Consider the following 23,575-nt stretch of genomic DNA (forward strand, 5'->3'; position numbering starts at 1 on the left):
TCCAGAAGGACAACCAACTCTGGAGCTCTGTCAGAGTGACCATCGGGTCTTTGGTCACCTCCCTAACCAAGGCCCTTCTCCCCCGATTGCACAGTTTGGATGGGCGGCCAGCACTAGGAAGAGTCTTGGTGGTTCCAAACTTCTTCCATTTAAGAATGATGGAGGCCACTGTGTTCTTGGGGACCTTCAATGCTGCAGACATTTTTGGTGCCATTTCCAAGATCTATGCCTCGACACAATCCTATCTTGGAGCTCTACGGACAATTCCTTCGACCTCATGGCTTGGTTTTTGCTCTGACATGCACTGTCAACTGTTCGACCTTATATAGACAGGTGTGTGCCATTCCAAATCATGTCCAATCAATTGAATTTACCAAAGGTGGACTCCAATCAAGTTGTAGAAACATCTCCAGGATGATCAATGGAAACAGGATGCACCTGAGCTCAATTTCGAGTCCCATAGCAAAGTGTCTGAATAGTTATGTAAATAAGGTATTTCTGTTTTCACTTTGTCATTATGGGGTATTGTGTGTACATTGCTGAGGATTTTTTAAATGTATTTAATCTATTTTAGAATAAGGCTGTAATGTAACAAAATGTGGAAAAAGTCAAGTGGTCTGAATACTTTCCAAAGGCACTGTACACAAACTTGAAGTTATTTCTATAAAATGACAGTATTCTACTGTATTCTGATTTCAATTACTGTAAGATATTGTACTTAGGCCTTATTAAATGGGATTTGAACTCAACCTCTTGGTCGTTAGAAACCTGAAATGTCCTGCTACAGTGCAGCTACACCATCAGATCTGTGAGCATGAAAGAGATATGGCCAAAGACTTATTGGCAAGAATGCCTTTCTGAACGTTGCTAAGAGCTGCTTAGAATCAAGTAATTAATTGTACAATTATCCCCACCAACATAAAACTGACAGTGCTCAAGGACACTTGACCCAGAGCATACATTATTATTTTGGGGATTTGAACTTGAACTTCTTGGTTGGGAGTGCATCGATGTTTCTGCATTGACAACAGACACATACTTATTGCTTGGAACGATTAAAATGGGTAGGGTACACTACAGTTTGTTACCTGGGGTAAACAAATATCAAAAGGGTACACTTCACAGGTACACATATGAACTCACATGGTAAAGTCTGGTACCCTGTTTGTATAATGGAAAATCTTTCTTCACAATATTTTTTATATAATGTACAATCTTCACTGAGCTTTGAATGTACTGGTGGGGGCTCATTAGAATATTTGGAGGGATGGTCAAAATATCTGTGCATTTCTGCCAACCGTCAGTGGAAGTGTTTGATGGTTATGCTAATAGAAGTAAAGCACCTCTTTCGACAATGTTTGTTCTGCAAGCTTAAGAGATTGTGTCAGTAATGAGATGCACTAAGAAGAGGTTAGTGGGCTTCTTCAAGTAACTTAATGGTAATTTGTAATTTTGTTATTTAAAAGTACTTGTTATTAAGTTATTTTTAAATGTTGCCAGTAACTTACAGGACACTGATTCTTCTGTAGTCAAGATGCACATCACTTGCTGATTGGCAGTCTAGGGTTACTGTGGCAGCCTATCAGAAGATTGCAGGTGTGGCTTATTCAAGGTGTGGCTTTCAGCTTGCCATTTTTGGTCTCCCATAAGTGGGAATGTCATCCCAGTTCCTCTGGTCTATTCATAAACATTAAGCTTCTACATTGTCAGTTCTGCAACCTTGCTAAAGGCTGATGTAAATGCACTACCTCCAGCTCCAGAAGTTGACATTTTAAACAGGAAAAATAATCAGTCACTTTTTTAACTAAACACTGTTCTCTTTTCTCTCTTTTCTCTCTTGTGCAGGAGCGGGAACCAGTGTGTCCAGTCCATGGGCTTGCTATAGCCGAGCCCACAACGGTTTGGCCCAATGTGTCCCATCCTGTTCTGCTGAATCGGCAGCGGGACTGGTCCTGGATGGTTGCCCATGAGATCCTCCCGGTCAGGGCCGTTATGCACTCCTGTGGCATAGCAAGGACATCCGTATGACACCGACCAGGCTGTGGCCAAGTGGAGTCGGTGAGGCACTTGCTGTGGGAGGAAGCAGGCCCCCTGATCTCCCTGTGTCTGCCAGCAGGGGAGGACCTAATGCCCCAGCTCGTGCTGTATGGGGTGGGCCGAAGGCCTTCACCAAGCTCTGGCCCACCCCCATGTGCCTGAAGGATGCACTGTGGTCTTCCTGCAACCTGCTGGTAGGGAATCAAGTAGAGACCTCCCCCCAGGCAGTGGCCATGGTAGCTATGGAAGCCCTGGGGTGGTACAGAAGAAAGGGGGCCTCGACCCCAAGGTCCCAGCGGCCACGGCCCGACAGCGCTGCGGCGCCTAGGGGAGGGATCTCTTCTGGGCCCCGAAGGACAAGACGGTAGTTGATTCGGAAGAGCAGGAGGAGGTAAGTTTGATAACGACTCACCCCATTCCTGTAGATTTTCCAGACAGATTTTTAACAAAGTTACTTTTTAACATGTTTTCCATGTCTTAAAAATGTTTTACCTTTGTTAAATAATTTGAGCACATTTTAAATGGCTTTTACAGATTGGATTTTTTACAAGAAAATGTACTTTTATTCATGGTTGTTTTATTGTTTTAAATAAAAGTGTACTTTTTAACAAATATAAATGTAATATTCAAATGCAGTTTTTAATGCCTTTATGCCATTTTTTTGTGTAAAAATGATGTACTGTTTTTAAAGGACATTTTTTAAATAAAATTTTTCCAAATGAAGCATGTGCATGTGATAGCAAATAACAATTTAACATTTAACTATTAACATTTATAGCTAGTCACCATGTAATTGTAATACTCAATTTATTGCCAGACCATCAGGTCAGTGTGTATGATAGATCAGCTACGGTACATTACTGTGAATTTTTGAATAACCGACTTGCAACTAGCTGACTGTAAGCTATTAAATATGAACTGCCTGTTAACCAGCTGCCATTAAGCTACTGGAAAATGCACAGTAACCTCTTAATAGTGCACCTCTTGATTGTCACAAGTTTTAACGAAGATTGCAGACCTGACAATGTCAAAAGAGGAACTCAACCTTCATCAACATAACATCAATTAAACTGTTACAACATTTCCACTGACTGTTGGCACAAATACAACATATTTTAGACAATGCCCACAAATATACTCATGACCCCCTTCAGCACATTGCCCACACTTACATTTCAAAGTGTGTTAATGAGTGTATCTAATGCTATGTTTGTAACCAAGTGAGAAGAGGGAATTTACCACAAACGACTGGAAAAAATCCACTTGAACAGGTCTCCAACTGGTAATTAATAGTGGGAAACATGTCCATTATCCCTGAGCTCAGACTTCTCACACATGCTGACGTCTAACATCACCTACTAAGGAAATTACCTACATAACAGAATTTGCGGCAGTTAAATGTGACAACAAAACATTATTTATGAAAAGCAATCTATTAGTATGGTTTCTGAACTCTATAACTTGTTTACAAGCATGATATATGTACTTTTAGTTTATGGTTGACACAGCTTGTTTGCCATTAGCCAATTGGTGTTTCCCAACAATTGCAAAGTATGTGAATGCATCCAACTGGTATTTATGACTTCACAACTGATCAATTCCCACACACATGGTTACGAACACAGATTTATATTTAATATATTGGGTAGAAAAATGTACCATTATAGTAGATTATCTGCACATGTACCCTAAACGGTATCGACCAGTATCATGCGAGTTCCTATGTGTACCTTTGACCTTTTTGTACACCCGGAAACAACACCGTACTGTAACGGTACTCTTATTGAATCTAGGCCTTAATGTCAAGTGTCCCTGAGCACTGTTACTTTTTTGTTGGTGTTGTCAGATAATCGCACAATTATTGACTTGATTCCGGGCAGCTTTTAGCAAAGTGCAGAAATGTATTCTTTCCAATAAATATGTGGCAGATCTTTGTCATGGCCATAGACCTGGTGGCGAAGCAGGACATTCAGGTTGATGTCATCTAAGAGGTTGAGAGTTCAAATCCCAGGTGGGGTTGCGTCCCAAGTATGCTAACCAATGCTGAGGTCAATTCCATTTAAGTTCCAGTCAATTCAGAAAGTAAACCCAACTCCTACTTTTAATTCTATTCAACATTTTATTTTTTGTGTACTTCCTGAGTACAGTTTGTTGTTGTATATTTACTGGCAAAATACAGTTCAGCTGTAGAAATACATTAAAAGTTGGTTCCACTATTTTCACTGCAACTCAATAGCCAGGGTAAATTACAATAAAAGTACAGGAAGGTTTTTTAAGTTTGGGCCATAAGCAAAGTAAAGTATTCTATAAGTTTAAATGCAATTGCAAGTCAGCTATGCCAAGTTAATTTGCAGGATGGTCAAGAAGTATCCAAGTGCATTGCGATTGATAGTATCCTATTAGTGTAGACATTTACCTTATAATGACTGTAAAATGTAGCACACAATTAACAGCAATGGCTAACAGCGTAGTTTCATTTTAATCACGTCGAACCACATGATTTCACATGTGGAAAATCACAAGATTTCACACGTGATGTGAAATTTCACGTGAAATCATGTGAAAACTTGTTTTTGGTGCATTTGATGTAACATTTTACATGTGACTTTCACATGAAATCATGTCAAAATGAGTTTTTTGGAACACTTCACATGTGACGTGTGAACATGTGTTTTTAGAACACTTTACATGTGATATTTCCATGTGAAAACTTGTTTTTGGAACATTTCAAATGTGAAAACGTGTTTTTGAAACACTTCACATCTGATCATGGTTTCAAATGCGCAATTCCATGTGTTATTGTTGTTCAGCTAAATTATGATATCTCCTGGGATGCAAACTCACAACCTCTAGTTTTGAGGTACACTGATATTTCTTCTGTAGCACTCCCCAAAACATGAACTATATACAGTATAATACATCTCTGCACTTAGCAAAAGAGTGCCATCTGCACTGGTATTTTAGTTATCAGTTATTCTAACTATTCCCTAATCACTGATTTAATTTACTTATTTCAGTAATTTTTTGATTTTCTGTAGAGTTGTTTAATGTTGGTTGGGCATATTATTCTGTTTTAATGATTCACCTGAATCACTATGATAAATCTAATGGTTTTCTTGAGTGTATTTTTCACAAGGCTGACACTTACTTTGCGGTCCAAAGTGTAGGTATACAGGCGAAATCAGTTACTGACACAGACATGGTGACATAGCAGGAAGATTGGAATGCTGTGAACCAATAGGTTTTTAGTTAAAATCCCAGGTAAGGACATGTAGAAAAATAATTACTGTATAAATAAACATATGCAATGTAGGCCAAATGTGTCAAATATTTAAGTTGAAAGCAATGATAAAAGCACAGTTTGTGTATCATAATGACTACTTTTTGTTTGCAGTGAAATCTCATGAAAAAATGAATCACGTGAAAATCCACATGTAATACTTCAAGTGAAATATCATCACCTGAAACATGAAGTGTTCCAAAAACACATGGTTTCAGATGTGCACAACATGTGAAAATGTAATGTAAGCCATATGATTTTTCCGTAAGGGGATGGATAAAAAGTGTATTGAAAGCAGATGCTTCCACACAGGTGTGGTTCCTGAGTTCATTAAGCAGTTAACATCTCATCATGCTTACAGTAGGTATTGTATTTACAGTTGAAGTCGGAAGTTCACATACACTTAGGTTGGAGTCATTAAAACTCGTTTTCCAACCACTCCACACATTTCTTGTTAACAAACTAGTTTTGGCATGTCGGTTAGGACATCTACAAGTCATTTTTCCAAAAATTGTTTACAGACAGATTATTTCACTTGTAAACTTCTGACCCACTGGTATTGCGATACAGTGAATTGTAAGTGAAATAATCTGTCTGTAAACAATTTAGGGAAAAATGACTTGTGTCATGCACAAAGTAGATGTCCTAACCGACTTGCCAAAATTATAGTTTGTTAACAAGAAATTTGTGGAGTGGTTGAAAAACGAGTTTTAATGACTCCAACCTAAGTGTATGTAAACTTCCAACTTCAACTGTAAATACTGGGCAGGCCATTATTTTGGCCATTGTTTTGGCTATCATGGCTATGCCCCCATAGGATGACAATGCCACCATCCATATGGCACGAGTGGGCACTGAATGTTTTGATGAGCATGAAAACGATGCAAATCATATACCATGGCCAACTAATCAATCAGATCTCAACCCAATTGAACACTTATGGGAGATTCTGGAGTACCTTAGACAGTGTTTTCTACCACCAACAACAAATCTCCAAATTATGGAATTTCTCATGGAAGAATGGTGTCGCATCCCTCAAATAGAGTTCCTAGTCGTTTGTAGAATCTATGCCAAGGTGCAATGAAACTGTTCTGGCTTGTGGTGGCCCAACACCCTATTAAGACACGTTATGTTGCTATTTCCTTTTCTGGGTAGTTATCTGTATATATGGGCCTGACTAGTGAAGAGCCACTAATAGAACTTTGTCTGTAAATGATTAAAACAGCAGTGGACTCAAACCCATTGTTTGGAAATTGGTGGGTTTCCAACAGACTCCTGCTGTGACCTGAAAAATATTATGCAAATCTCTCTCCTTCTCAGGCTGTTTTGCCCTACATCTTTTCTTCCTATCTCACTCTGTCTTCATCTCATAGTCTCCTTGTTCCTTCCTCTTCATCATTTTTTACCCTCTCCTATTTGTTCCATGTATCAGTGACGATGACTACCTCTATATACTGTAGCTAAGTAGGTCAATCTTCAGGATCATTCCATTTGACCGCACCCCTGATTTGAACAAAACTTTCCATACATATTTGCAGTCAGAAAGTGACATTTTGGACCTGAATGCCAAAACATTGAGGATATAGAGATTTTGCATAGACCACCATACCATGAGACATTCATTACTTCATCACTGGAAAAGATAAACCGTTGAGTTTGATATAATTGAAAAGATAACCAACAGGGATGTCAAACTGTTTTATAATTTCCTGAAGAAAACATTTTTTCTTTATATAACTTTAATGTCAATGATCTAAAAATGTGTAAACTCAAATAAAAACAAAAAAAAGACATACTAAAATGGGAATATAATTAACATTTTTACTTTCAAATGGTACCACAAAGATGGTTTGGAGGTCCACACATCACAGAATGTTGACTTGAATGGGAATATCAGTTGTTATAAATTATACTGTGAATCTTTCATAGGAAACCTATTGAAATCATAGAAATATAGATAATAGAATAGAACATTCACAGATCCTCTCATGACTGCGGCCACCCGTCTGCTGGAGGCTTCAAGAAGCACTCAAACCAACTTGATCTAACTGATCTAACTGCAGGTGAAGCCTATGTATTACTACTTGTCGTTTATTCAGATTTTCATGTGCTTTGAGATTCTGTAATGAAAAGTGCTTTAAAAGTTCAATAAATTATTATTTATGTAAGTTGACATCTTTGTGGTAGTAACTGGAAGTTACCATTTAAATTCACTAAAAATGTAAATGGTGTACCAGCTAAATTGCAGGAGTCTGAAGGGATAGATCCATTCTGTAAATCCTACTTCTATGACTGAAATGACCTACCCTCTATTCAAGAGGATGCTGTGTCTCAACCAATGTTGGGCGCAACACAAGCACCTCCGATTATTTTAATTAGGGTCTAAGACAGAAGCTTTGTGAATATTAACTAAATCTGAGTTTAAACGTTAAGACAACCGGGGTTAATGGTAAAAAATTATATATTTTTATTAAAACACAATTTTTCATGAAATAAAAAAATATTTTGACAAACCGGTTTGTTACCTTTTAAATGATAACAGTCTAAACTGTTAATCTTTTCCCGTGATAAAGACAACTCTTATCTCCAGAAGGTTTTGTCATTCAGGTTCAAAAAGTCACTTTTTGACCACTCTGACCAGTTTCAGTCAAATTAAAAGGGGTGCAGTCAAAAAGTGATTGAAATCAAATGGAACAACCCTTCAGTTTTTCAGATTCCCCACCTCTGCAGTTCTGCTCTCCCATATCACTCCATAATCCACACCACCTCTCTCACTCCTCATCCCCCTCTCCCATCCCCATCTCTCAACCCTTTTTCACTCCCACTCTTAAACCATGTCTCTCTCCCTCTCTCGATCACTCTCACCTCTTTTTCTATTTCATTGTCCCCTTAATATCTTCATCTCTTAGTTCTACTCCCTCTCCTCTCATACCTTCCCTCTCCTCTCATACCTTTACTCTCTTCTTTCACCCTTCTCTCTCTCTCTCTCTCTCTCTCGCTCTCCCCCCCCCCCCCCCCCCCCGACCAGTGGGGGTCCTTACTGTATCATCATATTATTCCATGGGAAAAGCATGCATCATTTAACAATGACCAAATTTAATTATGGTTTAATATTAGACATGATATGTTTGAAATCTTGCACACACCCACACAGCTGTTATCTTTCATGTGTGTGTTTAACACCCCCCCCCCCCCCCCCCCCCAGATACACACACCCCACTCAAGCCCCATTCTACACACTCCACTTACAATCCCAACAGCCACACACACCCCACAGTCCCTAAACTTCTCCCTCTCAAACACTCCTAACACTCAGTGACAGTCCTCCTCCAACACATTAAATGTTCAGGGAGCCTATTCTTTCACACCACCACACACTCCAACCTTATCTCTCAGTTGCTCTCTGCCACCCTGTTTCCAATACCACTACTTTTACCCCATGCACACGAGCACACACACACGCTCATGCACAAGCGCATGCACACGAGCATGCACACGAGCACACACAGGTCCTGACTAGCCCAGACATTGACCCTGACACATGGCCCACTGACACAGCAGCCAGTTAAAGCCCAGGGAAAATAAACAAAGTCTGGAAGTCCACATATCACGTGGCAGGAACAGGCGGCTGATGATCAAACAAGGAAGTGTTCTACTCAAAATAACCACTCTTTCACTGTGAGGGGGTGAAATTCATGACTGTAGCAGCCTTTGATGTGTTATATTGACTTGGCAGTGATTAAAGGGATAATGTGAGATTCAGGCAATTAAGACGTTTTTATACTTACCAAATGAACTTGTGGACACCATTTTCATGTTTCTGCGTGCAGTACGAAGGAAGTAAGTTGTAGTTTTACAAGCCAACACTAACTAGTGTTAGCGCAATAACTGGAAGGCTGCAGGTACAGTCATTGCGCTAACACCAGTTACCATTGGCTCGCACTACCTTTAACTTCCTTCATACTGAACACCAGGACATAAACATTAGTGGTGGCGCTGGAGGGGATGACTGCCGTTTTATGGACACTTAACTTCTCTAGGCTTGGGGGCGCTATTTTCACATCTGGATGAAAAGTGTGCCTAAAGTAAACTGCCTGCTACTCAGGCCCAGAACCTAGGATATGCATATAAAGTTTCTAAAACCGTTTGAATAATGTCTGTGAGTATAACAGAACTGATTGGGCAGGCAAAACTCCGAGCACAATCGATCAAGGGAATTTTTTGTTGTTGAGGTCAATCTGTTTTCCATTGGTTTTCTATGGTAAGCCCGTTTCAATAGAAATATGCTTTAGAAATTGGTTGATGTTTTTCTTTAGAGAAATGAAGAAGTACGGCAGTTCAGAACGAGGGTCCAGCTGAGTGCACTCTATTTGGTTCGTTTTTTTGCATTGTTTGTAACTCATTTTGTACATAATGTTGCTGCTACCGTCTCTTATGACTGAAAAGAGCTTCTGGAAATCAGAACAGTGATTACTCACCTTGAACTGGATGAAGAATTTCTCTTTAATTAGTCGGACGAGAGGGATTTACTACAGACACACAAACAGGCCCTCATACCCCTTATTTGCAGGAGAAAGAGATGGAAAAGTTATCACGGAAGGAGATCGGGGTGCCTTGTGAGGATCCGCCGACGAGTGGCTAATTTTCCTTTGCTATTGGTACTATTGGCCAATGTACAATCACTGGATAATAAATTGGACAAACTAAAAGGACGTATATCCTACAAAAGGGACATTCAAAACTGTAATATCTTAGAATTTCACCGAGTCGTGGCTGAACGACGACATGAATAACATACAGCTGGTGGGTTATACACTGTATCGGCAGGATAGAACAGCAGCCTCTGGTAAGACAAAGGGTGGCGGTCTATGTATACTTGAAAACAACAGCAGGTGCATGATATCTAAGGAAGTCTCGAGGTTTTGCTTGCCTGACGTAGAGTATCTCATGATAAGCTGTAGACCACACTATCTACCGAGAGAGTTTATCTGTATTTTTCGTAGCTGTCTACATACCACCGCAGACCAATGCTGGCACTAAAACCGCACTCAATAAGCTGTACACCGCTGTACACAGGAAAATGCTCATCCAGAGGCGGCGCTCCTACTGGCCGGGGACTTTATAATGCAGGGAAACTTACATGAGTTTTACCTCATTTCTACCAGCATGTTAAATGTGCAGCCAGAGGGAAAAAAAACCTCTAGACCACCTTTACTGCACACACAGAGACGCGTACAAAGCTTTCCCTCGCCCTCCATTTGGCAAATCTGACCATAATTCTATCCTCCTGATTCCCGCTTACAAGCTAAAATTAAAGCAGGAAGCACCAGTGACTCGGTCAATAAAAAGTGGTCAGATGAAGCAGATGCTAAGCTACAAGACTGTTTTGCTAGCACAGACTGGTATATGTTCCGGGATTCTTCCGAAGGCATTGAGGAGTACACCACATCAGTCACTGGCTTCATCAATAAGTGCATCAATGACGTTGTCCCCACAATGGCTGTAGGTACATCCCCCAACCAGAAGCCATGGATTACAGGCAACATCCACACTGAGCTAAAGGGTAGAGCTGCCGCTTCAAGGAGCAGGACTCTAACCTGGAAGCTTATAAATAATCCCGCTATACCCTCCGACGAACCATCAAACAGGCAAAGCATCAATACAGGACTAAGATCGAATTGTACTACACTGGCCCCGACGCTCGTCGGATGTGGCAGGGCTTGCAAACTATTACAGACTACAAAGGGAAGTACAGCCGAGAGCTGCCCAGTGACACAAGCCTACCAAATAAACTAAATTACTTCTATGCTCGCTTCGAGGCAAGTAACACTGAAACATGCATGAGAGCATCAGCTGTTCCGGACGACTGTGTGATCACATTCTCCACAGCCGATGTGTGTAAGACCTTTAAACAGGTCAACATTCACAAGGCCACAGGGCCAGACGGATTACCAGGACGTTTACTCTGAGCACACGCTGACCAACTGGCAAGTGTCTTCACTGACATTTTCAAGCTCTCACTGTCTGAGTTTGTAATACCAACTTGTTTCAAGCAGACCACCCTAGTCCCTCTTCCCAAGAACACTAAGGTAACCTACCTAAATGACTAACGACCCGTAGCACTCACGTCTGTAGCCATGAAGTACTTTGAAAGGCTGGTCATGGCTCACATCAACACCATTATCCCAGAAACCCTAAACCCACTCCAATTTGGATACTGCTCCAACAGATCCACAGATAATGCAATCTCTATTGCACTCCACACCGCCCTTTCACACCTGGACAAAAGGAAAACCTATGTGAGAATGCTATTCATTCACTACAGCTCAGCGTTCAACACCATAGTACCCTCAAAGCTCATCACTAAACTAAGGATCCTGGGACTAAACACCTACCTCTGCAACTGGATCCTGGACTTTCTGATTGGCCACCCCCAGGTGGTAAGGGTAGGTAACAACACATCCGCCACGCTGATCCTCAACACGGAGGCCCCTCAGGGGTGCGTGCTCAGTCCCCTCCTGTACTCCCTGTTCACTTATGACTGCACGGCCAGTCACTACTCCAACACCATCATTAAGTTTGCCGATCACACAACAGTGGTAGGCCTGATCACCAACAATGACGAGACCGCATATAGGGAGGAGGTCAGAGACCTGGCTGTGTGGTGCCAGGACAACAACCGCTCCCTCAACGTGATCAAGACTAAGGAGATGATAGTGGACTACAGGAAAAGGAGGACCGAGCACGCCCCCATTCTCATCAACGGGGCTGTAGTGGAGCAGGTTGAGAGCTTCAAGTTCCTTGGTGTCCGCATCACCAACAAACTAACATGGTCCAAACACCAAAACAGTCATGAAATTGGCATGACAAAACCTATTCCCCCTCAGGAGACTGAAAAGATTTGGAATGGGTCCTCAAAATTCCACAGCTGCACCATCGAGAGCATCCTGACTGGTTGCATTACTGCCTGATGTGGCAACTGCTCGGCCTCCGATCGCAAGGCACTACAGAGGGTAGTGCGTACAGCCCAGTACATCACTGGGGACAAGCTTCCTGCCATTCAGGACCTCGATACCAGGCGGTGTCACAGGAAGGCCCTAAAAATTCTCAAAGACTCCAGCCACCCTAGTCATAGACTGTTCTCTCTGCTACCGCACGGCAAGCCATTCCAGAGCGCCAAGTCTAGGTCCAAGAGGCTTCTGAACAGCTTCTACCCCCAAGCCATAAAACTCCTGAACAATATTTGCATTGTCCCCCCCGTGTTTTACTCTGCTGCTACTCTCTGTTACTATCTAGGAATAAGTCGCTTTAATAACTACCTACATGCACATATTACCTCAATTACCTCGACTAACCGGTGCCCCCGCACATTGACTCTGTACCGGTACCCCCTGTATATAGCCTCGGTGTTGTTATTTTACTGCTCTTTAATTATGTTACTTTTATTTCTTATTTTTCTTAAGGTATTTTTCTTGAAACTGCATTGTTGGTTAAAGGCTTGTAAGTAAACATTTCACTTTAAGGTCCTCACCTGTTGTATTCGGCGCATTTGACAAATACAGTTTGATTTGATTTGATTAAAAAGCCCTTTGAAAAAGCCCCTTGTGAATCCAATCCATCAACATAATCATCATCATCACTCCTGGATAATGTGCTAATGTGAATTCCCAGTCCAAACACAGGGTAAGGTGCAGGTTTTCCTGGCAGTATTCCAGACACATTATTCCCCTTCTTATTTCATATGTCTGTCTGTCCCCTCAGCTGTCAGCCCTCTGACATCAGCCACATGAAATGGATCCATCTCTTGTGTGTGTGTGTGTGTGTGTGTGTGTGCATGTGTGTCTTTGCAGAGATTTTAGACAAGCCTCTCAGGAAATCCAATAAGTAGGTTAACCCTGCCAGCCGTCTGATCTAAGAATAAACTATAGACTGGGCAGGCTTAAGATACAGTAGACCCAGACTTAGGCTTGGGTGGTATACCGCATACTGGGGTATTTGGAAATAGCCACAGGATGGTTTTTCAATACTGGTAACTATCTCTTTGAAGTTTTTCAATAAATGGTCATATTTGTAGCTACTTTTTAAGTAAATACCTGCAGTCAACATGTGCAATATGTTAGGATGTAAAGCAGATCGTGTTCTTAATTTCACCTGCCACATTATTTTACATTATGAAGCTTACTGTAGTTCCCCAGAACAGTTGAGCCAGTCAAGTGTTTGTTTGGAAATAGTACAACGGAAGAAAGTGGGAGCAGGTGAGTCCAGCTGTGTATCGACAGGGGTCACATTTTAGGTTGAAAGTCAACAGTGGTTTTTTGATACAATAGAGTTATCAGGGGCGTGTAACTATAGTTTTTTTTCCACAGAAAGTAAATTAGCGCAACATATTATGCAGAAAATAGCTTAATTTACATCAGATGACAACAGAAGTGCAACGCTATTTGGCTGGCAGCCACACAAGTAAATGAGAGTACAATGAAAAAGCAAGGTATTTCTTTGCAAAAACAATGCATGGACATCATATTTCTAATGTTTATCATAGGAAATGTAGCTGGTTACATTATTTCTAATGTTTTGCTTAAAGGTAATCTTGCATTTTACCAGAGAAAATAGTAGGCTATAGGGCTGTTACGGTGACCATATTACCACAACACCAGAGTCATGACGGCAGTAAAATTCCACGTGACCGTTTAATCACGGTAATTTGGCTTTTCCAAGCTCTGATGCTGCTGATGATCATTAGTAGCCTATCAAACTTGCTAACTGCCCACACTCTATTGTCCCTCTAACCACTCTGACATCAATTCAAATGTAATCAAAAATCTGTTTCCAGACAGGTGCATGATAATGGTCCATTCTAAATCAAAACAAATTTTACACATATACGATTTAGTACATGTAAAGACAAGATTAAATCAAGAATAGTGTGATGAGTGACAATATTATCCTATCACTTGTGAATTATATATAATCACTTGTGAATGATGCCCAGCTTAAGGAAAACAGCGCATTATTTTTTTGCGGTTTTTTCAAATCATAGTCTCACACCTCATGTAGCCTAGCCCGTAGGCCTATATGTTTTGATAAGGTTCATATCACAACTAAAGTGGCCAAAAAACTTCTTAAAATGATGTACATTCATCAACTTTACAAGGGGTGTAGAGCCTAACTGGCATGTATAAGCAGCGCGTGAGTTTCAAGTTTGGGGAATATTATTTACACCACAAAAATACACCTTTATAATAAAAGCAATACATGCATAATCACATTTGTGGTCACTTTTGAGAATGGTGTTTTCCTGCTAATGGAACATTCACGCTTACAGCGTGCTGTGTGTGCATTGCTGTGCTTATAATGTGAAGAAACAGCCTAATAGTTTATCAATATTTTAAGCTAAACGTTCTCATCTGTTGAGGCCGGCTCATTGCTTAAAATAGGTTTTTTGATGCTAGTGGTTGTATTAATTTGGGATTGATTGCATCCCACAACTATCCCAGACTATGTTTGGAATATTTATTTCTCACACAGGACAATTGGTTAACTTTGTACTATGGGGGATAGTAGATTGACATAGGATAGTGCTTTTGCTGTTCAGTAAGCCTACTCATCTTGTTGGCTGATGAAAAGTAAATGTGGACTGTTCTTCCAATATCTTCAAAATGCACCTCAGAATTGGACAAGGAAGAGCATGTGTCTGATATGTCTGTCTTCACTTGTAGCCTGTGACAGAAAGGTGTGTCAGCACACAGCCGGGAGAATTGAAATAGAATTATTATATTCAGCCCAAGGCCACAATGGCCACTGGCCACAATAGGTATAGATTTTTTTAGGGGGCATTACAACCACACAAAGGGGATGCAGCCAGGTAATTCGAGGCATTATCAGGTGCTTGTCAAACTGTGAATGAGAGACCGATGACGTGTGTACAGAATGCGCAAACACAAAGCAGAGCTCATGCCTTTCATGCAACATTTTTGAAATGATTATGAGTTGCATCATGCAGCCTTAGAATGTATAAAACATCTAAACATATAGCCCAACATTTGTATCACACTGAAAGATTCATAAATAACTCTAAATTAAGCATATAAAGTTGATGTCGGAAGTTTACATACACTTAGGTTGGAGTCATAAAAACTCATTTTTCAACCACTCCACAAATTTCTTGTTAACAAACTATAGTTTGGCAAGTCGATTAGGACATCTACTTTGTGCATGACACAAGTAATTTTTCCAAAAATTGTTTACAGACAGATTATTTCACTTATAATTCACTGTATTACAATTCCAGTGGGTCAGAAGTTTACATACACTAAGTTGACTGTGCCTTTAAACAGCTTGGAAAATTCCAGAAAATGATGCCATGGCTTTAGAAGCTTCTGATAGGCTAATTGACATCATTTGAGTCAATTTGAGGTATAGCTGTGGATGTATTTCAAGGCCTATCTTCGAACGCAGTGCCTCTTTGCTTGACATCATGGGAAAATCAAAAGAAATCAGCCAAGACCTCAGAAAAAAAATTGTAGACCTCCACAAGTCTGGTTCATCCTTGGGAGCAATTTCCAAACGCCTGAAGGTACCACGTTCATCTGTACAAACAATAGTATGCAAGTATAAACACCATGGGACCATGCAGCCGTCAGACCACTCAGGAAGGATACACGTTCTGTCTCCTAGAGATGAACATACTTTGGTGAGAAAAGTGCAAATCAAACACAGAACAACAACAAAGGACCTTGTGAAGATTCTGGAGGAAACAGGTACAAAACTATCTACATCCATGGTTAAAGGAGTCCTATATCGACATAACCTGAAAGGCCCCTCAGCAAGGAAGAAGCCACTGCTCCAAAACCGCCATAAAAAAGCCAGACTACGGTTTGCAACTGCACATGGGGTCAAAGATCATACTTTTTGGAGAAATTACCTCTGGTCTGATGAAACAAAAATAGAACTGTTTGGCCATAATGACCATCGTTATGTTTGGAGGGAAAAGGGGGAGGCTTGCAAGCTGAAGAACACTATCCCAACCGTGAAGCACGGGGGTGGCAGCATCATGTTGTGGGGGTGCTTTGCTGCAGGAGGGACTGGTGCATTTCACAAAATAGATGGAAAATGATGTGGATATATTGAAGCAACATCTCAAGCCATCAGTCAGGAAGTTAAAGCTTGGTCGCAAATGGGTCTTCCATATGGACAATGACCCCAAGCATACTGTCAAAGTTCTAGCAAAATGGCTTAAGCACAAATTCAAGGTATTGGAGTGGCCATCACAAAGCCATGACCTCAATCCCATAGAAAATGTGTGGGCAGAACTGAAAAAGCGTGTGTGAGCAAGGAGGCCTACAAACCTGACTCAGTTACACCAGCTCTGTCAGGATTCACCCAACTTATTGTGGGAAGCTTGTGGAAGGCTTCCCGAAATGTTTGACCCAAGTTAAACAATTTAAAGGAAATGCTACCAAATACTAATTGAGTGTATGTAAACATCTGACCCACTGGGAATGTGATGAAAGAAATAAAAGCTGAAAGAAATCATTCTCTCTACTATTATTCTGACATTTCACATTCTTAAAATAAAGTGGTGATCCTAACTGACCTAAGACAGGGAATTTTTACTTGGATTAAATGTCAGGAATTATGAAAAACAGAGTTTAAATGTATTTGGCTAAGGTGTATGTAAACTTCCGACTTCAACTATAGGTGTACCTGTTTCTTTGTTAACTGTTCAAAACAGAATAGCCGCATGTGCGCACTCCCTCAAATAGTTTGGAGAAAATATCCTTTCTATTTTATTCAGCTATGTTAATTTGTATTCTTCGTACTATAAAATAATATAAAATAATGACTCAGAATTATAAGCAAATCTTGTCTGCTAAATGAACTAGTGTAGCCCACAACCATATGGCATTGCCAAATCAGGGCCTAACATATGGACAACTCAGAATATGCTATTTTGTTCTTTTGAAATAGACTACATTTTCTTCATATCATGTTTCTTTAGACCTGTCTAAAATAAATGTATTAATTGTGATGGTGTAGGCTATATTATATGGATTTATTAGACTTCTTAAAATGTAGATGTTCCAAAGGTCTGCATCAGTGGCTTGTAGGCTATTCACGGAAGCCAGGAGATGCTAAATGTGTTTGTGTTAATTAACGGTCAAATCCATGACACCGGCAGTTATTTGCTTGACAATTACCAGCTGACAAAATCTGCAATGTCTGCTGAATTCCCATCTGAGTGGAGAAGTGCAACTGAAGTACAAAATGTGTCTGTGCCGAGCAGAAATTACCGCAAGAAGCATTTTAGATCTGCGTTTACAAAACGCAGAAAGACATTTCTTATGCGTTTTATCTTTTTTCTCTGCTAGTTATCTAAGTAAGTGGCTGAATTCTGGATATCACCCAACCCTACCCAGAATATCTTGACCCAGACTAGTTAGATTAGAGAAATACCCAGCAAGAGTCAGAGGCCAAATACTGTAGATCCAAGCCACATCCATCCATCCAAAAGTATCATACTTCTGAACACTTTTCTCATATCCTTCAAAAACTGCTGCCGTAATCAATCATGAAAAAAGGAGCTAATTTATACTGATCATTAACTGTGGTAGGTGAACATCTCAACATGGGAGAACTACTTTACAATAATGTCACAACGGGGGAATTATTTTAAGTGAACACCTCTGGAGTTCCAATGGCAGCCAATCCATCAAGCTTTCCTCTGGGGAACCCTTGTCACATATCCGTCCTTATCTATCCGGTTTCCAGGACAGCCAACAGCATAAATCATCCCATAATTATCATAGGGGGTTGAGACTTGGCAACATGTGTCCCAACATCTGACCTAAGCCAGGGTCTAAGAGGGCCTAGGAACAATGTGGACTGAGAGGGAACGGTCTACAGCTCTCACCATTAGCCTCAAGCTGGCTATACTCGGACCTCATCAGTTGGCACAGACTTTTGGGCGGAAACATCTATAAAAATTCAGAATAAAAATGGAATATTAGAAGAAACGTATTAGGAAATATATGGTATGGGATCACTCAAAATGCAGACAGGGAAAAAATAAGAAGCTTTTCCCTTGCTTTCTTACCACTTCTAAAAACAAACAAACTATTCCTCTGGGGGTAGACTACACGTGACAAGGGAACGGAGAAACAAAGATGGGTGTCAAAGAGAGAGAGGAAGATAAAGAGAATGTGATGAAAAGAGAGTCAGACGGAAGGAAGGAAGGAGAGTAAGTGAGTGGAGCTGGTGATGTCTCCCTGGTGACGAGGAGGCTCCATGCTGTGCTGCTTGTGCCACAAGCCCACACCCTCTACCACCCTCAACCAATCTGGACTGAGCAAGCAGCCAGATGGGTACACACACCCAACACACATGCACACAGACGCACAAGCACGCACGCACCCACATGCAAGGACACACGGACACACACACACGGACACACACACACGGACACACACACACGGACACACACTGAGAAGGGGAGTTCCCTGTTGAAAGGAGGCAACAGGGAGATAGCAGAAGGGAGCTGTCAGTGAAAGAGGACCTCTTAAATCAAGTTACCATGATGGATCAGTTACTGAAACTTCTCCAAGACCAGCCCACATTATACAGCCCATTCTAATCAGGTTAAACGCCAGCAACCTCAAATCTATACACACACAAATATACATGCACTCGCACACATCTGAGCAAGCCCTCACACAAACTAGTGTTGTCTCAATACCAGAATTTGGACTTCAATACTGATACCAGGTTAAGTAATACAAAACTCAATACCAAAACGATATCCCCGCCAAAAACATAAAGATGGGAAAAAAATGTGTCTCTATATTTAGTGAGTTTTCAGACCCATCCAGAAACGTTTATTGGTAAAAGAGGCTAGTGACAAATTCAGTTACTTTTCAGGCTGCCTTTGGGGAGTTTTGACATCTATGGTTTTGATAGCATTTAGGGACTTTTCCCACTCAATTCTGCTGCAAACTAGAGTGGGAGAAGCTGTCCGTGCAACGGAAGTCACAGCAAAGGTGCACAAACAGGCAGAGAATGACAAGGGGAGATGGTGTGCGGCTGGGGAGGGGGCCAAAACGCTACTTCGGGGACCGCAGTTGTGCTGCAGCAAGCAAATTAGTGCTATGACATCATCGTGGCAATGGCAAAACGTCTTCTAGTGACAAATCAAGGAGCCAACAGCGATTCTCACTGGAATAGTTGGCAACACTGCCAGAGTGGTGTCTGAATGAGAGACAAGAATTTCAGACGTCTCTTCACTAGCAGTTGCTTCCAACTCAAACATTGAAAAACAACCTAACGTGTGAACAAAATTGTGTAAATAGCCAAGAAACATCAGGACAAAGTCACACTTCAGTAGAGTTTCGGGTTAATTTGACCAACTTCTATGCCTGTGAGCTTCTAAAAATTAATCTTTCAGCACTTCACTCATAGTGCGCAGAGCCAAGCACTGCATCCAGAGAGGGTACACACACACACACACACACACACACACACACACACACACACACACACACACACACACACACACACACACACACACACACACACACACACACACACACACACACACACACACTCTCTCTCTCAGCATCTGGGTGGGAGCAGCCCAAGGACCTCTGAAAATGGTAGGATTCCCAAATGTTGTACCGCCAGAGGGGTGTGTCTGTGTGTGTGTGTGTGTGTGTGTGTGTGTGTGTGTGTGTGTGTGTGTGTGTGTGTGTGTGTGTGTGTGTGTGTGTGTGTGTGTGTGTGTGTGCCAATAAACCTGGTTTCCCTTGTGCCTGGTGCCGCGGGCATGGTCTCAGAGCAAACAACAGCACACAGCAACAACAAAACGTCTGAAACAAGAGAGAAAAACCCTCCCTTTGAAAAGAAAACAACAAAAACGGTCTCAACATACTGTAAATACTAGATGATTTTCATAGAGATATGCAGAACAACGATTAACAAATAGATTTCCTATTTCTACAAAATCATGTTCCGTAAACTCTTAACAATTATGTTCACTACATTCAGGCATGATTTTCATTTTTATTTCACCTTTATTTAGCCAGGTAGGCATGTTGACAACAAGTTCTCATTTACAACTGCGACCTGGCCAAGATAAAGCAAAGCAGTGTGACAAACAACAACACAGAGTTACACAATAGAAAAAAAAGAAAGTCTATATACAGTGTGTCCAAATGGCATGAGGAGGTAGGCAATAAATAGGCCATAGTAGCGAAGGAATTACAATTTAGCAAATTAACACTGGAGTGATAGATGAGCAGATGGTGATGTGCAAGTAGAAATACTGGTGTGCAAAAGAGCAGAAAAGTAAATTAAAAACAATATGGGGATGAGGTAGGTAGATTGGGTGGGCTATTTACAGATGGGCTATGTACAGCTGCAGCGATCGGTTAGCTGCTCAGATAGCTGATGAAGGGACCATCTAGTACACTTCATGAAGTTAACAAATGAAGTGAGCCTACATTCTTACACACACTGACACACACACACACACACACAATCTTGAGCGGTGAACGCTGACATACCTCATAGTGACAGATCCGTGCGCTGCTCGATGCTTCTCTCCAGGTGGGAAGTACAATCCAGGAACTAGCTGGTAGCTTCTCCCAAGAGATGAACACGGTGAGAGAGCGATAGAGCTAGAGAGCAAGAGCGAGAGAGACAGTGCGTGAGAGAGTGAGTGAAATAGAGTGTGAGTGAGTGAGAGAGCGAGAGAGCGAGAGAGAGTGCAACTCCCTCTGTAACAGCTCTCTCTGCATCTACTCCCATAGGCTAAGAACCTCCACTACTAACCCATCAGAGTCCCTCGCTCAGCAGAGAGAGAGATAGAGACAGAGCGAGAGAGAGAGCGAAGCCGTAAGCATGTGGGTGAGTGTGGAAGATGGGGGCATAGACAGAAGGAGAGAGCACCAGAAGGGTGTACCAAAGAGAGAGAGAGAGAGGCATATCATATCAAATATAAATTCATGCAGAAAATCTGAGAAATGGTTTGATGAAGAATGCAAAAACCTTAGAACGAAATCGAGCAACCTTCCCAACCAAAACACAGACAACCAGAAAACCAGAGATTTTACTATGTGGAAACATTAAATCAATACAGGAATACAGTAAGAAAAAGAACAGAAAAAAATATGGAACCGCATGTCAAAAAACAGCTCAATGTGATTGAAGAATCCATAGAATCTAATCACTTCTGAGAAAATTGGAACACAACAAACAACAACACAAAAAGATAACTGTCCAAAATGGAGATGTACGGATAAACCACTTCTCCAACATTTTTGGCCATAGAACAAAGAACAAAAACCTATACATGATCATTTACTAAATGGGGGGCTCCCGAGTGGCACAGCGGTCTAAGATACTGCATCTCAGTGCTAGATGCGTCACTACAGAACCCCATAGGGCAGCGCACAATTTGCCCAGCGTCGTCCGGGTTAGGGTTTGGCCGGGGTAGGCCATCAGTGTAAATAAGAATTTGTTCTTAACTGACTTGCCTTGTAAAATAATGGTTAAATCAATAAAAAAACTTAAAGTCAGTTATTAAAGACTACCAGAACCCATTAGATTATCCAATTACATTGGATGAGCTACGGAAAAAAATACAAACCCTCCATCCCAAAAAGGCCTGTGGTGTTGATGGTCATATTAAACGAAATGATAAAATATACAGACCACAAATTCAAATGGGCTATTCTTAAACTCTTCAACATTATACCTTAGCTCTAGGATCTCTAGGACCCAATATTTGGAACCAAGGTCTGGTCACCCAAATCCACAAAAGTGGAGACAAACTTGACCCCAATAATTACTGTGGAATCTGTGTCAACAGCAATCTCTGGAAAATCCTCTTCAGTATCATCAACACTAGACGGCAACATTTCCTCAGTGAAAACAATGTCAAATTGAGCAAGTATCAAATTGGCTTCATAGCAAAATACCATATGACAGACCACGTATACACCCTTATTGACAAACAAATGAATCAAAACAAAAACAGTCTTTTCATGCTTTGTTTACTTCAAAAAGCTTTTGACTCAATTTGGCATGAGGGTCTGCTATACAAATTGATTGAAATTGGTGTTGGAGGAAAAACATTATAAAAAATCAATGTACACAAACAACAAGTGTGCAGTTCAAATTGGCAATAAACACAATATTTCTATCCTCAGGGCCGTGGGGTGAGACAGGGATGCAGCTCGAGCCTCACCCTCTTCAACGTTTTTATCAATGAATTGGTGAGGGCCCTATAACAGTCTGCAGCACACGGCCTCACCCTACTGCACCAGAAAATAAACTGTCTACTGTTTGCTGATGATCTGGTGCTTCTGTCCCCAACCAAGCAGCACCTAGATCTTTTGTACAGATTCTGTCAGATTTGGGCCCTGACAGTGCATCTCAGTAAGAAATAAAATAATGGTGTCCCAAAAAAGGTCAAGCTGCCAGAACAACAAATACAAATTCTATCTAGACACTGTTGCCCTAGAGCACACAAATAATTATACCTATCTCGGCCTAAACATCAACACCACAGTTAATTTCCAAAAGGCTGTGAACAATCTAAGAGACAAGGCAAGAAGGGCCTTCTATGCCATCAAAAGGAACATAAAACTGGACATCTCATTTAGGATATGGAAAAAAATACTTGAATCAGTTATAGAACCCATTGCCCTCTATGGTCTGGGGTCCACTCACCAACCAATAATTCACAAAATGGAATTGAGACTCTGCATACAGAATTCTGCTAAAATGCTTTATGTACAATAAAATCCAAACAATACATGCAGAGCAGAATTAGGTATATACCCGCTAGTTATCAAAATCAAGAAAAGAGCTGTTAAATTCTACAAGCACCTAAAAGGAAGCGATGCCCAGACATTCCACCATAAAGCCCTCGCCTACAGAGAGATGAACCTAGAGAAGAGTCCCCTCAACCAGCTGGTTCCGGGGCTCTATTCACAAACACAAACAGACCCCAAAAGCCCCAGGCCAACAACACAATTAGACCACCAAATTATGAGAAAGCAAAAAGATAACTATTTGACACACTGGAAAGAATCAACGGAGCAAATTGGAATTCTATCTGGCCCTAAACAGAGAGTACACAGTGGCAGAATACCTGACCACTGTGACTGACCCTAAATTAAGAAAATCCTTGACTATGTACAAACTCTTGAAAGAAGTCGCTATAGGCAGACATGGCTCTCAAGAGAAGACAGGATACGT

The 23,575-nt window shown here is 41.1% G+C and overlaps 1 protein-coding gene across 1 annotated transcript in view; it reads right to left on the reverse strand.

Moving 5' to 3' along the window:
- Positions 1 to 21,105, reverse strand: part of LOC106582129 (unconventional myosin-XVI) — a 225,771-nt gene extending 204,666 nt beyond the window's left edge. Inside the window, exon 1 of the mRNA XM_082967086.1 lies at positions 20,875 to 21,105. The gene's annotated coding sequence lies outside the window, so the exon portion shown is untranslated. The remainder of the gene's footprint in view (positions 1 to 20,874) is intronic.
- Positions 21,106 to 23,575: the final 2,470 nt, after the last annotated feature.

The sequence above is a fragment of the Salmo salar genome, chromosome 21 (assembly GCF_965601325.2).
Source record: "Salmo salar chromosome 21, fSalSal1, whole genome shotgun sequence".
Lineage (NCBI taxonomy): Eukaryota > Metazoa > Chordata > Actinopteri > Salmoniformes > Salmonidae > Salmo > Salmo salar.